We start from the raw sequence: 14,622 nt of genomic DNA on the forward strand, positions 1-14,622 counted from the left end.
AGGGGAATGGGGGGTTGGGCCACAGCCATTGCCACTCGAAAGCGCTGGAGACGCTGTAGTACATATGCCAGGCCTGTAAGTGGCGCTGTAGTCTGCCACAAAAGCAGAATCAGCCCCTGCAAAAACAGGGCTGGAAAGAGCAAATAGAGCGAAATGAGGCATGGCTAAAATGCATGATCTGTTTGGTATTTTGAAAAAAACAAACTTCACAGACATGTTTTATATAGGTATGGCTAGTGATGTTACGTATTGCGCCGAGGCTTCGGAGCGTATGTCGAGTAATCCCCGAAGCTTTTTGTGAAGCATGTATCGAGGCTTGTATCGTTTTGGGCCAGTGACGTCATCGATGACAAACGAAGCCTCGCTGCCTGTCGATACCACGTGACTGCTTCACGAAGCGATTCAGATCGGTTGAACCGTTGAACCACAACGCTCATAATACCCATGGATGTATACTAAGAATCATATTACCCCTCCTGTACCCGGGCCGGTGACACGATGGAATCAAGAGAGCTCAGACCCTCACTTATATAGAGGTCGGAACATGTCATAAGTATAAATAGATACAAGCATAAATAAATGTAGGAATAAAAACATGAACAAATAAATGAATAAATACAGGAATTAATATCTTGCAGTGTTTTCAGGGAGATTTAGTGTGTGTGCTGTGGCTCAGCTGGAAAGCAGTTGACTCATGACCGCAGGGTCCCATGGTTCAACGACTGAACAATACGTACTTTTTGTTGTTTATAAAAGCTACAGCTAAATTAGATAATGTAGTTAATAAATGTATTCTTTGATATGGTTTAGCCTTTCTCAGGCTACAACATGGTTAAGTTTATGAATATTATTAGGGAATACAAATCCCTCTTTGCAATGTGTACCAGCCTCCTTAGGCTTTTCAATCACAATCATTAAACTGGAATAAATACAATATTGTTAACATGAAAATATGATTTTATGTTCGTTGTTTAGAGTTATTCTAAGGCTTTACTCAATGGGAACTCGGTATGAGAGAGCACACTGTTGAGATGTCCAATCTGCCTGTTTTACACACTTTGACCAACAGGGGGGTTTGTGTTCAAATGAAGCCCATGATGAAGCCTCATGAGATGAACCCTTTTGCGAACCAATTGGCTGGAAAGCTTCAAAGCTTCATAAGGCTTCACCTCACCATCACTAGGTATGGCCCTACAATATATGTTTCAAATATAGCATGATAGGTTCACTTTAAAGTAACTAAGAACAACTTCCTTCTAAAATAAAGTGACTAAATTAAAGAATACACAAAAAGGTAAACTGGAGCACATCTCCTAACAATTCACAAAAACACAGGCCTCACGCAGCGACAGAGACATGCAGCCAGAGGAGAAGGAGAGAGGCCACTGCAGCCTTCCTCAGGTCCTTTAAGGAGGCCCTGATTGGGGATTGGGAGCACCTGGGGGAGAGGCTGCACCTGGAGACAATCAGGGAGAGAGAGAGAGACACACACACAAGCACCAACTGCGGCACATGTAACACAACCTCTCTATATAAACCAAGGTGTCCGTGATCTCTTCACAAATCCTACTCTTCCATCCTCTCTAAGCTTGAACTCAAGCGTTCATTGAATTTGGTAAGTGAACATTTTTCTTTAAGTCCATTTAGACATTAACCATTGTGCATTTGAATTGTCTAAATAGTTGATATCTAAAATGTAGCATTATGTTTTATTAGTGCTGTGTATAGGATTTAAATGTCAATGCATAGAAAGATTATAGCAATTCTCTGATTTACATATTATAGTGACATTCATCAAATTGTGGGAATTCTGTCAATTTGAAAATGCAAAGTTGTTTGAAAAGTCATATAGAAGGTAGGAGAAACTGAGATGAATTGAAGGAGGAACAACAAGTAAAGGAGTCTGGAAATCAGACTAGATGTGTTTGGTTGCCTTGAATTGTTTTGGAAAGATGCAAAATTGCCTACCACACCAAATCACTAATGAACTTTTCTGTTGCCCCACCCAAACATGACTTTATCATGTCTGTTGTTCAAAACCAAGGGTACATTTAGTAATTACCCCTTAAAGAAAAGATGAGAAGGCAACATATGAGCAAGACTTTATCGCACCGTTTTTTAAAATAATCAGTAATGTTCACAAGACTAATGATGGAGCGTGACTAATTCACAAGACTAATGATGAAGCGTGCTAGGATCAAGATTCTTACTGCCCAACGGCAGTAAGAATCTTGATCCTAGCACGCTCCAAGAATCCTTTATAAATAAATAAACACTGAACTACACAGCCAACAGTATTTTTTTCATTTCAGTAACCATGGCCATGCTTGAAGAACAACTGAAAGTATTGAAGACCACCTTCGATAAGTATGCTGGAAAAGACGCAGACAAAGGTTCAATGAGCAAGGCAGAACTTGCTGATTTGCTCCGCGAGGAGTTTCCTGGAATGGCCGTAAGTAAAAAGATGAAGCACTATTGTAATATAGATCTGTGTATGCCTCTGTTTATGTTTTAAAATCTAATACAAACTTCTGTGGACTTTATCTCTTTAGGGGGACAAAAAACAGTTGGACGCATTCTTCACCGGCCTGGATGCGGACAAGGATGGAAAAGTTTCTTTCCCAGAGTTTGTCCAGTTTGCAGCAACCTTGCTGTTGATGATGATGAGCCAAATGTAATTTGGGAACATTGCCTCAGAATTCTTTGCCTTAAGGTTATCTCTAGAAAATCTAGAAAGTTCATGTCATTATTATGTGTTCTGAAGAAACAACGATAATATCATTGATGGGTTCTTACGTTAGCTTTAAAGAACCTGAAAGGTGCTATAAATCATTGATTGACAGATGTTAACTAACAAAAATAAATGTTGTTACATTTTATAATTGTGTGTGTTATTAAACTAAAGAGACATGGTGAGAACTTTTAGATTAGAATCTTTAATGACCACACAGCCAGGCTGGTGGAATTCGTATTCAGTGTAGATTATTACAGCTGGTTCCATACAATAAAAAGTACAACACACAGCACAGGGCAAATACATACATCATGACATATATACATAAAGTTCAAGGTGTTATGGATTGTGATTGTTCATTGGGGTTATTTAGAGTCCATTTAGTGTCCGTATTGCAAAGGGGAAGAAGCTTTTTTTGAAGCGGGTGGTTTTGGTGGACAGCCCTCTCTTTAAAATGCATTTTAAAATATTATTTAGAGCATACTCTGAAATGCCATAGAATATGTTAAAATAATATCTCTTGGCTCCTAATTAAGAGATCTATCCTAAAATTTCTGTACAGATAAATAAAAAATTACACAGTGCAGCTCACAAAACAACAAATAAATAAAGGTACAGTAAGAACACCAAATAAACAGGAATACAAATATCAGCCATATAGTACAAATATAGAAAAATAAGAAACACAAATATTCAACCCTATTTCTGTGTGACGTTTTTTAAATGTATTGTGACATATTACATAGTCCACCTATTCAGATATGTAAGAGATTTTTAACTAATAGATGTTTACAAATTCAAAAGTCATGCCCATATAGGCCACGACCTGAGATAATGGGTCACGAGTAGATCATTTCTCCCTGTTAGGCCATAGGTTTGGGACCCCTCGCATTTTAACTGCCGAATTATAATGACTGAACTGGAAGCAATTCAACTATGCTAACGCTTTTTCTAGTGGTCAAGAGAAAGGTAATTTACTATTATGAACATCAAATAATTGATTCATGTCATCTTTCAAATGAATGGCAAACTTTTGTTTTCACGACCAACTTCTGAGTTGTATAAAACTGCTGTTTTATATTTTCATATGTGATAGTAAACCGTCTGGTATCTGGGTTTTTCAATTGTTGTTTGGAGAAAACACTCGATTTTATGATGTCATAGTCTGTAATGTGGGCAACTTCCCTGAGGTCCCAGATGCCCAGAAGGTTGGTTAATTGGTCAATTCATAAAATATAATGGCTTTCATTTAAAAATATTTGGTGAATGTGAAAAGCTAACACAGGTGCTACATTATTCCATTACCTTGAGACCATGTCTAGAGGCTTTATGTCCAAACTAGTTTTGCTGAAGTGGAATATACTTTAAAAGTAAGGCAAGGCAAGTTTATTTATATAGCACCTTTCAACACAAGGCAATTCAAAGTGCTTTACAAAAAATGAAAGACATTAAGAAAATGGCATTTAAAATCAGTCATTAAAAAGAAAAGATAATAAAATAAACATTAAAATAAAAAATACATGGATAAAAGTTACAGTGCAGTTTAAGATGTGAATAGTTCAATTAAAAGCAGTGACAAAAAGAAAAGTCTTCAGCCTGGATTTAAAAGTACTAAGAGTTGCAGCGGACCTGCAGGTTTCTGGGAGTTTGTTCCAGATATTTGGAGCATAATAACTGAACGCTGCTTCTCCATGTTTAGTTCTGACTCTGGGGACAGAAAGCTGACCAGTCCCTGAAGACCTGAGAGATCTGGATGGTTCATAATTTAGCAGTAGGTCAGAAATGTATTTTGGGCCTAAACCATTCAAAGCTTTATAAACCAGCAGCAGTATTTTGAAATCTATTCTTTGACACACAGGAAGCCAGTGTAAAGACTTCAGAACAGGAGTGATGTGATCCACTTTCTTAGTGTTAGTGAGGACTCGAGCAGCGGCGTTCTGAATCAGCTGCAGCTTCCTAATAGATTTTTTTGTGAGACCTGTGAAGACACCATTGCAGTAGTCGAGTCTACTGAAGATAAAAGCATGGACAAGCTTTTCCAAATCCTGCTGTGACATTAGTCTTTTAATCCTAGATATATTCTTTAGGTGATAGTAGGCTGATTTAGTAACTGTTTTAATGTGACGGTTGAAACTCAGGTCAGAGTCCATGACTACACCTAGATTTCTGGCTTTATCTGTTGTTTTGAACATTGCAGACTGAAGCTCAGCGCTAACTTTTAAACGTTCTGCCTTGGCTCCAAAAACCATTACCTCAGTTTTATCTTTGTTTAATTGGAGAAAGTTCTGACACATCCAGTCATTGATTTGTTCAATGCACTTACTCAGTGTTTGAATGGGAGCATAGTCTCCTGGTGAAATTGTTACGTAAATGTGTGTGTCATCCGCATAGCTATGGTAACTTATTTTGTTGTTTTTCACTATCTGAGCCAGTGGTAGCATGTAGATGTTAAAGAGAAGAGGCCCCAAGATGGAGCCTTGAGGAACCCCACATGTCATATTTGTCAACTCAGATGTGTATTTACCTATAGAAACAAAGTTGTTGCTGTCCTTTAAGTAGGATTCAAACCAATTCAGAACTGTTTCCGAAAGTCCCACCCAGTTTTCTTGTCGGTCTAGTAATATGTTGTGGTCAACAGTGTCAAACGCAGCACTGAGATCTAATAATACTAACACTGAAGTTCTGCCACTGTCTGGGTTTAAGTGGATGTCATTGAAGACCTTTACAAGAGCAGTCTCAGTGCTGTGGTTTGGACGAAAGCCTGACTGGAACACATTGAAACAGTTATTTAAATGCAAGAAAATACTCAACTGTGCATTGCAATGACTTCCATGTTAAAAAAAGACTTTAAAAAGCTGAATATTTTAAAAAGTATAACATATTTTGAAAAAGTTGAAGGTTTCCCATCGATTCCTGAACAGGCTGAATAGTTTAATATTTGAATGGTTTCTGTAGCTGAAAATAAGCTGAAGTTATGGAGTGCCAAAGTATTGGCTGAAATAAGGGGAATAATAAATAATTTAAGTACTATAGTGGAATGCATTCGCACTAATAATGTCCTCTAGGTTTTTTATCATTAATCTGATGTAATTGTGTCATGGTGTTTGAATTGATATTAGGTGGACATAGTAGTTATATTCACTGTAATTACATTTATCTATTTCAATCAAATCCAGTTTCTTTATTTGGTTCCTTGCTGGAAAGTAATGTTGCTGTCATGTTCAGCATGCTTAATAGAAGCGGCAGAGTTATAAAAAATTAAAAAAAAGTGCCATTAGTGGCCATAAAAGGAATAATTCAACCTGTAAACCATACATTGTAGGATTCATTTAAAAACTCTTTTATTTACCTTTAAATCCCTCAATGGCCTGGCTGCACCCCACCTCTCTGAGCTGCTACACCCCACCTCTCTGAGCTGCTACACCCCACCTCTCTGAGCTGCTACACCCTACCTCTCTGAGCTGCTACACCTACCTCTGAGCCGCTACGCCCCACCTCTCTGAGCCGCTATACCCCACCTCTCTGAGCTGCTACACCCCACCTCTCTGAGCTGCTACACCCCACCTCTCTGAGCTGCTGCACCCTACCTCTCTGAGCTGCTGCACCCTACCTCTCTGAGCTGCTACACCCCACCTCTCTGAGCTGCTACACCCTACCTCTCTGAGCTGCTACACCCTACCTCTCTGAGCTGCTATACCCCACCTCTCTGAGCTGCTACACCCCACCTCTCTGAGCTGCTACACCCCACCTCTCTGAGCTGCTACACCCCACCTCTCTGAGCTGCTACACCCCACCTCTCTGAGCTGCTGCACCCTACCTCTCTGAGCTGCTGCACCCTACCTCTCTGAGCTGCTGCACCCCACCTCTCTGAGCTGCTACACCCCACCTCTCTGAGCTGCTGCACCCTACCTCTCTGAGCTGCTGCACCCTACCTCTCTGAGATGCTGCACCCCACCTCTCTGAGATGCTGCACCCCACCTCTCTGAGCTGCTACACCCCACCTCTCTGAGCTGCTACACCCCACCTCTCTGAGCTGCTGCACCCTACCTCTCTGAGCTGCTGCACCCTACCTCTCTGAGATGCTGCACCCCACCTCTCTGAGCTGCTACACCCCACCTCTCTGAGCTGCTACACCCCACCTCTCTGAGCTGCTGCACCCCACCTCTCTGAGCTGCTGCACCCTACCTCTCTGAGCTGCTGCACCCTACCTCTCTGAGCTGCTGCACCCTACCTCTCTGAGCTGCTGCACCCCACCTCTCTGAGCTGCTGCACCCTACCTCTCTGAGCTGCTGCACCCTACCTCTCTGAGCTTAAGTCTCAAACCCCACCTCTTCTCTTAGCGTTCTGAAGTTTGCAGATTGTTGCTTTTGTATTGTATATGTTTTTTTACTATATGGCTGATATTTGTATTCTTGTTTTGTGTACGTACCTTTCGACCTTTTACCTTACATGTTCTATGGCATTTCAGAGTATGCGCATTTCAGAGTATGCGCATTTTAAAGAGAGGGCTGACTGTAGGAGTTCTCACCATATGTCTTTGGTTTAATAACACACACAAACAATTATACAATGTGACAACATTTATTTTTGTTAGTTGTTAGTTAGCTGATATTAAAAAATCAATGATTTATGCTCAAAGACAGCACCTTTCAGGTTCTTTAAGCTAACATAAGTACCCATCAATGATATTATCTGTGTTTCTTCAGAACACATAATAATGACATGTACTTTCTACATTTTATAGAGATAACCTTAAGGCAAAGAATTCTGAGGCAATGTTCCCAAATTAGAATGCGACGTACAACAACATTAAGGTTGCTGCAAACTGGACAAACTCTGGGAAAGAAACTTTTCCATCCTTGTCCCCATCCAGGCTGGCGAAGAATTGGTCTAACTGTTTTTTGTCCCCCTAAAGAGATAAAGTCCACAGAAGTTTGTATTCGATTTTAAAACATAAACAGAGGCATAAACAGATCTATATTACAATAGTGCTTCATCTTTTTACTTACGGCCATTTCAGGAATCTCCTCGCGGAGCAAATCAGCAAGTTCTGCCTTGCTCATTGAATCTTTGTCTCTGTCTTTTCCAGCATACTTATCGAAGGTGGTCTTCAATACTTTCAGTTGTTTTTCAATCATGCCCATGTTTGCTGAAATGAAAAAAATACTGTTGACTGTGAAGTTCATGGTTTATTTATTTATAAATGAATTCTTGGAGCGTGCTAGGATCAAGATTCTTACTGCCCAACCATCATTTGTCTTGTGAACATTACTGATTATTTTAAAACGGTGCGATAAAATCTTGCTCATCTTTTCTTTAAGGGGTAATTACTAAATGTACCCTTGGTTTTGAACAACAGACATGATAAAGTCATGTTTGGGTGGGGCAACAGAAAAGCTCATTAGTGATTTGGTGTGGTAGGCAATTCTGCATCTTTCCAAAACAATTCAAGGTAACCAAACACATCTAGTCTGATTTCCAGACTCCTTTACTTGTTGTTCCTCCTTCAATTCATCTCAGTTTCTCCTACCTTCTATATGACTTTTCAAACAACTTTGCATTTTCAAATTGACAGAATTCCCACAATTTTGATGAATGTCACTATAATATGCAAATCAGAGAATTGCTATAATCTTTCTATGCATTGACATTTAAATCCTATACATAGCACTAATAAAACATAATGCTACATTTTAGATATCAACTATTTAGACAATTAAAATGCACAATGGTTAATGATTCATTCCGGCGCAGACTGAAAACACATCTCTTTCGACTCCACTTCGAGCAATAAAATAACTAACAAAGCACTTATATACTAATAAAGGGCTGGCTTATCTAAAGCCAGTTGAGTAGCACTTGAAATGTTTTGGCTCTATGAAACCTGATGTACTTATATGATTCTGTTTTCTTCAAGTTTGTATCTTCTTGGTCGAATGCACTTATTGTAAGTCGCTTTGGATAAAAGCGTCAGCTAAATGCAATATAATGTAATGCAATGTAATGTCTAAATGGACTTAAAGAAAAATGTTCACTTACCAAATTCAATGAAAGCCTGAGTAGGTAGAACGGATGGAAGAGTAGGATTTGTGAAGAGATCACGGACACCTTGGTTTATATAGAGAGGTTGACACACCCACTTTTCAAGCACCCACGCCCTGGTTTTTTCTTTTTTCTTTATTTGTTGTCTCCGGAAAAGCTTACACAATGTCAGAGGGTGTATTCATAAAGCTTCCTGGTACAAAGACTTTTACCTTGTGACAAACCTATAAGAAAACTCTCGAAAGGATGATGTTTTATAATAAAAGTTGCCCTTGCAGTAAAGCTGAGACCCTGCAGGTAAAAGTTATTTATAGAGTACCAGCCTTTGAGAGAGCTTATAAGGTGAAAACGAGATGAGTCATTTTAAAAGACTAACAATGATCTTATTAAGAGGAGAAAAAGGCAATTACAAAAAGAGGTCGGATACATATTCTCCAAACTCTATGTAACAATGAGTAATGAAATAGATGAAATACCAAAAATAACCAGCATGGTTTATAATCCTAAACAAGCCAGCAACCATCAGCATTAGAATAGGCAACACACTCTCACTCCCTAAGCGTCCAGGAGCGACGTTTGGTCAGTGTCCGTGGCGTCCAGTTGTGACGCTCCTAGGCTCCTTCAGCGTCATAAAGGGACGCAAATAGCTTTCAACTGATTGCAATGTATTCCCATCTGCGGCGGAATTTGACACTCATGGAAGCAGGGCATTCGTTTGTGTCGCTGCCCTTAAAGGCAATGTGAGCGTCCATTCCCATTGGATAACGGAGAATTGTACACCTGGAAGTAAGTATTCCTCTTACTGTCGATTGATTTTACAGTGATATCTGCACTACTCATCGACTAAAAAACACCAGATTATCCTTGTTAATTACACATTGATTGGTTTAAATTGTGTGCAATGCTTTTGTATTTTTCCCCTTCGATTCGGAGAAACAAATATTTTTTCGGAGTAAAGGATGGCAGAAGACACTACACTACCCAGAATCCCCAGCTATCGTTTGGACTACACCATGTGCTCTGTTTGACAAACCCCGTTTTTTTTCACCATAGATTCCAATGGCTGGCGTCTATAGAGGCTTCTCAATACTCAAATTTCCCCTCCTCGACTCCCCTCTTCGGTTCCCCTCCTCGAGACTTAGACCCGCCCACAGGAGATGCGAGCGGAGGACCGAGGAGGGGAACCGAGGAGAGAGGAGGGGAAGCAGCAGACGTTTAAAGAAATGAGAACTCCTCTCCTCTGAGCTGTCATTTTAAAGAGACGTCCGTTCATTATTACGTGGCAACAGCTGCATCAGCTGTCGAGTGTTTGTCATAGCGCTGTATCTCTGTTAGATCAGCTGAACATTGTTCCCCCACATATTTACTTTGAATTCATTGAGTGGGGTATAATGAGACAATAACAGGCTACAGATGCGGACACACACACACAAATATATTTATATAAATATATACAATTTAAAGTATGAGAGCACTCTCATAATAACGTAACACAATCAGAGACTGGATATATCCCCCCCTCTCTCTGGTCGCTGAAATGGGGAATTGAAATTACGGGCCAAAAGTTGTATTTACAAGTAGGCCTATTACAAGTAAGCAGAGGACACCAAACCAACTGAGACCCGTCTGTCCGCCGCATTTACGCACTCTACAACACACACCTACACACTGTACCACACACACCTACAGCTCCTAAAGCATAAGCCGTTGTGTATTTTATTATGTGAAGCAATGGTCTTAGAAAAATATCGACTCTTTGTTTGTAGATATCTACTAAACTAAAGCAAATAAAGAGAGTAGGCCTGTTATACTGAGTGATATATATTATACACACTGCTCTGCGTTCTGCATGGACCTTACAGTTGTTCTCTCTGGAAACATCGCGACGCGATGAAAGCAGTTTCTAAAATAATATCCAGGGGATGCATGCATAGCTGTCATTGGCTGAGATAAGTCCGGCCGTGCGTCACGCCTCCACCGTTCCCGGAAATGCATCCGTGGAGGAGCTGTGGAGGAACCATCAGTGTATCCTCGGTTATAGCTCCTCCAGAGAGCCTCCTCGACGCTCGATGCTCGGTCCTCGGTGTGCATTTAGAGAAATGAGACGTCCTTCAAAATGGCGCGCTGAAATTCATTTCTGGGTCACTACCGGAGGACCGAGGAGTCGAGGAGGGGAAATTTGAGTATTGAGAAGCCTCTAAAGTCACGTGATCTTCAAATTTCTCCCTGCAGAAAAAGAAAACATGGCCGAACTTCGTTTTATTCTCGGTGGAAAATGCCTATTTTAAAGTTAGTTTGGCCATTAAAATGCGTTTTGATGTCATTTGATGCGAGAAATATGAGTTGTTATTTCAGATTATGTGTGCAGTGGATGTACATGATCTTTAGTTTGCTAGTTATTACGAAGATTACTTCAGGAAATCGCGACGTTTTCATTGTTACCAAGGTGGTTGTTAGGGACGCTGCTATCGATATTATTTCTGTTATGTTGTGTAACTGTTTAATGGTGTTATCTTTATTGCTACCCCCTCTTCCCCGTCAATGTATAGTGTTGGTCCACAGCGCAAACATATTAGTTTAACAAAATCCGCATCTAAAGATAGCCTACGTTATTTTCCCCTGTGCAATTCCAGTCTCACATTTCACAGCACATCGTCATTAACAAATACCGGAAACAGACCGAAAACATTTTTATTTTTTTAAATAATACTTTATCCCGAGTGTGCTTGCTTTTCTCTTTGAAAGTCATCACATAACGGCATTGTAATACACGGTTCGGCTGCATTAAATATTACATATCTGCCGTAGTTCTGTATTTATTGAGCCCTGATGAGAAGACTTCTAGACAAACATGAGGAACTGAAAACGTGACGTGGATCATGAATAGATCAGCCATTAAACAACGTCTTACATTTATTTTCACACAATACGTCTCCTTGCAGTATCAACACTAATTCGGCTGACTTTTATATTTGATCCAATTCGTAGATAGGCTGTATTTACACCATAAAGGTGCACAGCTGATATAAAGGGACACTTAGTGGTTAAAGCATGTTATTGAATTTCATTATTTTTATTATTAGATATTAATAGGATCCCTATAAAGTATATTCATTACTCGTTATTCTCTACTAATAGTTAATTAAAGACTATATATAATGACTATTTTGCACATCCCTTTCAAGATTTCAAGATGTTCTAAGGTTTATTGACATATCATATAGGCCTACATAACTATGGTGTAGTTCTGCATTGAATGAAAACCTTGGGTCGCAGGTTCCTCAATAGTGCATTACAAGACATCTATCAATATTTGTGCATACCTCCAGCAATGTTAACTATGTTGAAGCACTTATTTTAACTGATATTATACATAATGTATTATACTCTTATAAGATGTATGTAGATATTTCATCTCCGGCCTTGTCAGGTATTGAACAATCAATAAATAAAGAACACAGAATTGTTAAATATAAAACACAGAATTTGTGTGATTTTACTAAATGATTTACAAATAAACACCACTGCATATTTACAACTGTTACACGTGCTGATGTAACGCAAATGTTCCAACTTGGGATCAATAAAGTATATATTATCTTAAGCTGATCGATGGCTACTGCCATATTTGCAAAATGTGCCTCTGAACCTTGACAAGTGCATGTTTTAGGCTTATCAATTAATGTAATGTAATGTAATGTTATCAATTAACAACAGGGGTCACAAACATAAGACCAGCTGTTAAATAAAGCTCTTCTGACCTTAGCTGGCATGTGTGTATATATTAATGCTGCCCATTATGGGCACAAGCCATTTTCACCCATTTATTAATTATATGTTTTAAATTTGAGTGTTTCCTATCCCCTAAACCTCCAGGGATGTACACAGTTTAATACTGGCAACTTCTTATTATGGGAAATACGAAAACGTCTTTTAAAACTACAACTCCCAGTAGAGACGTGCCATAGATAGAGAACATGTTGCGAAACAGAATAGCCAGCATGTGTAGTTCTGGGGACGTGGTGGGGGAGGGGGGGACGTGGTGGACCCGTTCGAATCCAGTTGTGGACAGTCTGCCGTGGTTCCATCCCATTTCAAGTGCTGTTCGAGAATCGGCGTAACCCTCGGGGGGTTTGTCAAAGAGAGCACATGGTGTAGTCCAAACGATAGCTGGGGATTCTGGGTAGTGTAGTGTCTTCTGCCATCCTTTACTCCGAAAAAATATTTGTTTCTCCGAATCGAAGGGGAAAAATACAAAAGCATTGCACACAATTTAAACCAATCAATGTTGTGTAATTAACAAGGATAATCTGGTGTTTTTTAGTCGACGAGTAGTGCAGATATCACTGTAAAATCAATCGACAGTAAGAGGAATACTTACTTCCGGATGTACAATTCTCCGTTATCCAATGGGAATGGACGCTCACATTGCCTTTAAGGGCAGCCGACACAAACGAATGCCGTGCTTCCATGAGCGTCAAATCCCGCCGCAGATGGGAATACATTGCAATCAGTTGAAAGCTATTTGCGTCCCTTTATGACGCTGAAGGAGCCTAGGAGCGTCACAACTGGACGCCACGGACACTGACCAAACGTCGCCCCTGGACGCTTAGGGAGTGAGAGTGTTGCAACAGGCCACTGTGTTTCCAACAACCTTGTAGGCTACATACTAACTATGGCTCACAATTTATTTAACAGAGGAGTTAATTACCTTAGATAATATTCATAATTACACCAAGTCTGAATAGGGACACAAATGCTATTATTATATTATTATTATTATATTGCATTTAGCTGACGCTTTTATCCAAAGCGACTTACAATAAGTACATTCGACCAGGAAGACACAACCTTGAAGAAAACAGAATCATATAAGTACATCAGGTTTCATAGAGCCAAACATTTCAAGTGCTACTCAACTGGCTTTAGATAAGCCAGTCCTTTATTAGTATATAAGTGCTTTGTTAATAAATCTATCGCTCGAAGTGGAGTCGAAAGAGATGAGTTTTCAGTTTGCACCGGAAGATGTGCAAGCTATCTGCTGTCCTGATGTCAATGGGGAGCTCATTCCACCATCTTGGAGCCAGGATAGCAAACCCACGTGTTTTTGCTGATGGGAACTTGGGTCCCCCTCGCAGCGAGGGCGCAACGAGTCGTTTGGCTGATGCAGAGCGTAGTGCACGCGCTGGGGTGTACGGTTTAACCATGTCCTGGATGTACGAAGGGCCAGATTCATTCACTGCATGGTACGCAAGTACCAGTGTCTTGAAGTGGATTCTAGCAGTTACCGGAAGCCAGTGAAGGGAGCGGAGGAGCGGAGTGGTGTGGGAAAATTTAGGAAGGTTGAAGACCAGACGAGCCGCTGCATTCTGGGTGAGCTGCAGAGGTCGGATGGCACATGCAAGTAGACCAGCCAGGAGGGAGTTGCAGTAGTCTAGGCGTGAGATGACGAGAGCCTGGACCAGAACCTGCGTCGCTTTCTGTGTCAGCTGGGGACGTATCTTCCTGATGTTGTAAAGCGTGTATCTGCAGCAATGGGTTGTAGCAGCGATGTTTGCAGTGAAGGACAGGTTGTTATCTAGGGTCACACCCAGATTCCTTGCAGTCTGAGTCGGGGAAACAACTGAGGTGCCGATGTTGATTGTTAGGTCAAGAGTGGGACAATCTTTTCCCGGAAGGAAGAGCAGCTCAGTCTTGTCAAGGTTGAGCTTGAGGTGATGAGCAGACATCCACTGAGAGATGTCAGCTAGATAAGCAGAGATGCGTGCGACGACCTGGGTCTCTGAGCGGGGAAAGGACAGAATTAATTGGGTGTCGTCAGCGTAGCAGTGGTATGAAAAACCATG

General features: G+C 40.5%; 1 long non-coding RNA gene across 1 annotated transcript; it reads left to right on the forward strand.

Moving 5' to 3' along the window:
* The first annotated feature begins 1,533 nt into the window (after window positions 1-1,533).
* LOC117554090 lies at window positions 1,534-2,686 on the forward strand. Its single transcript, XR_004570221.1, has 3 exons — window positions 1,534-1,615; window positions 2,313-2,452; window positions 2,553-2,686. It is a non-coding gene; the product is annotated as an uncharacterized LOC117554090 (long non-coding RNA).
* The last annotated feature ends 11,936 nt before the right edge of the window (window positions 2,687-14,622 follow it).

This window comes from Gymnodraco acuticeps, unplaced genomic scaffold (assembly GCF_902827175.1).
Source record: "Gymnodraco acuticeps unplaced genomic scaffold, fGymAcu1.1, whole genome shotgun sequence".
Lineage (NCBI taxonomy): Eukaryota > Metazoa > Chordata > Actinopteri > Perciformes > Bathydraconidae > Gymnodraco > Gymnodraco acuticeps.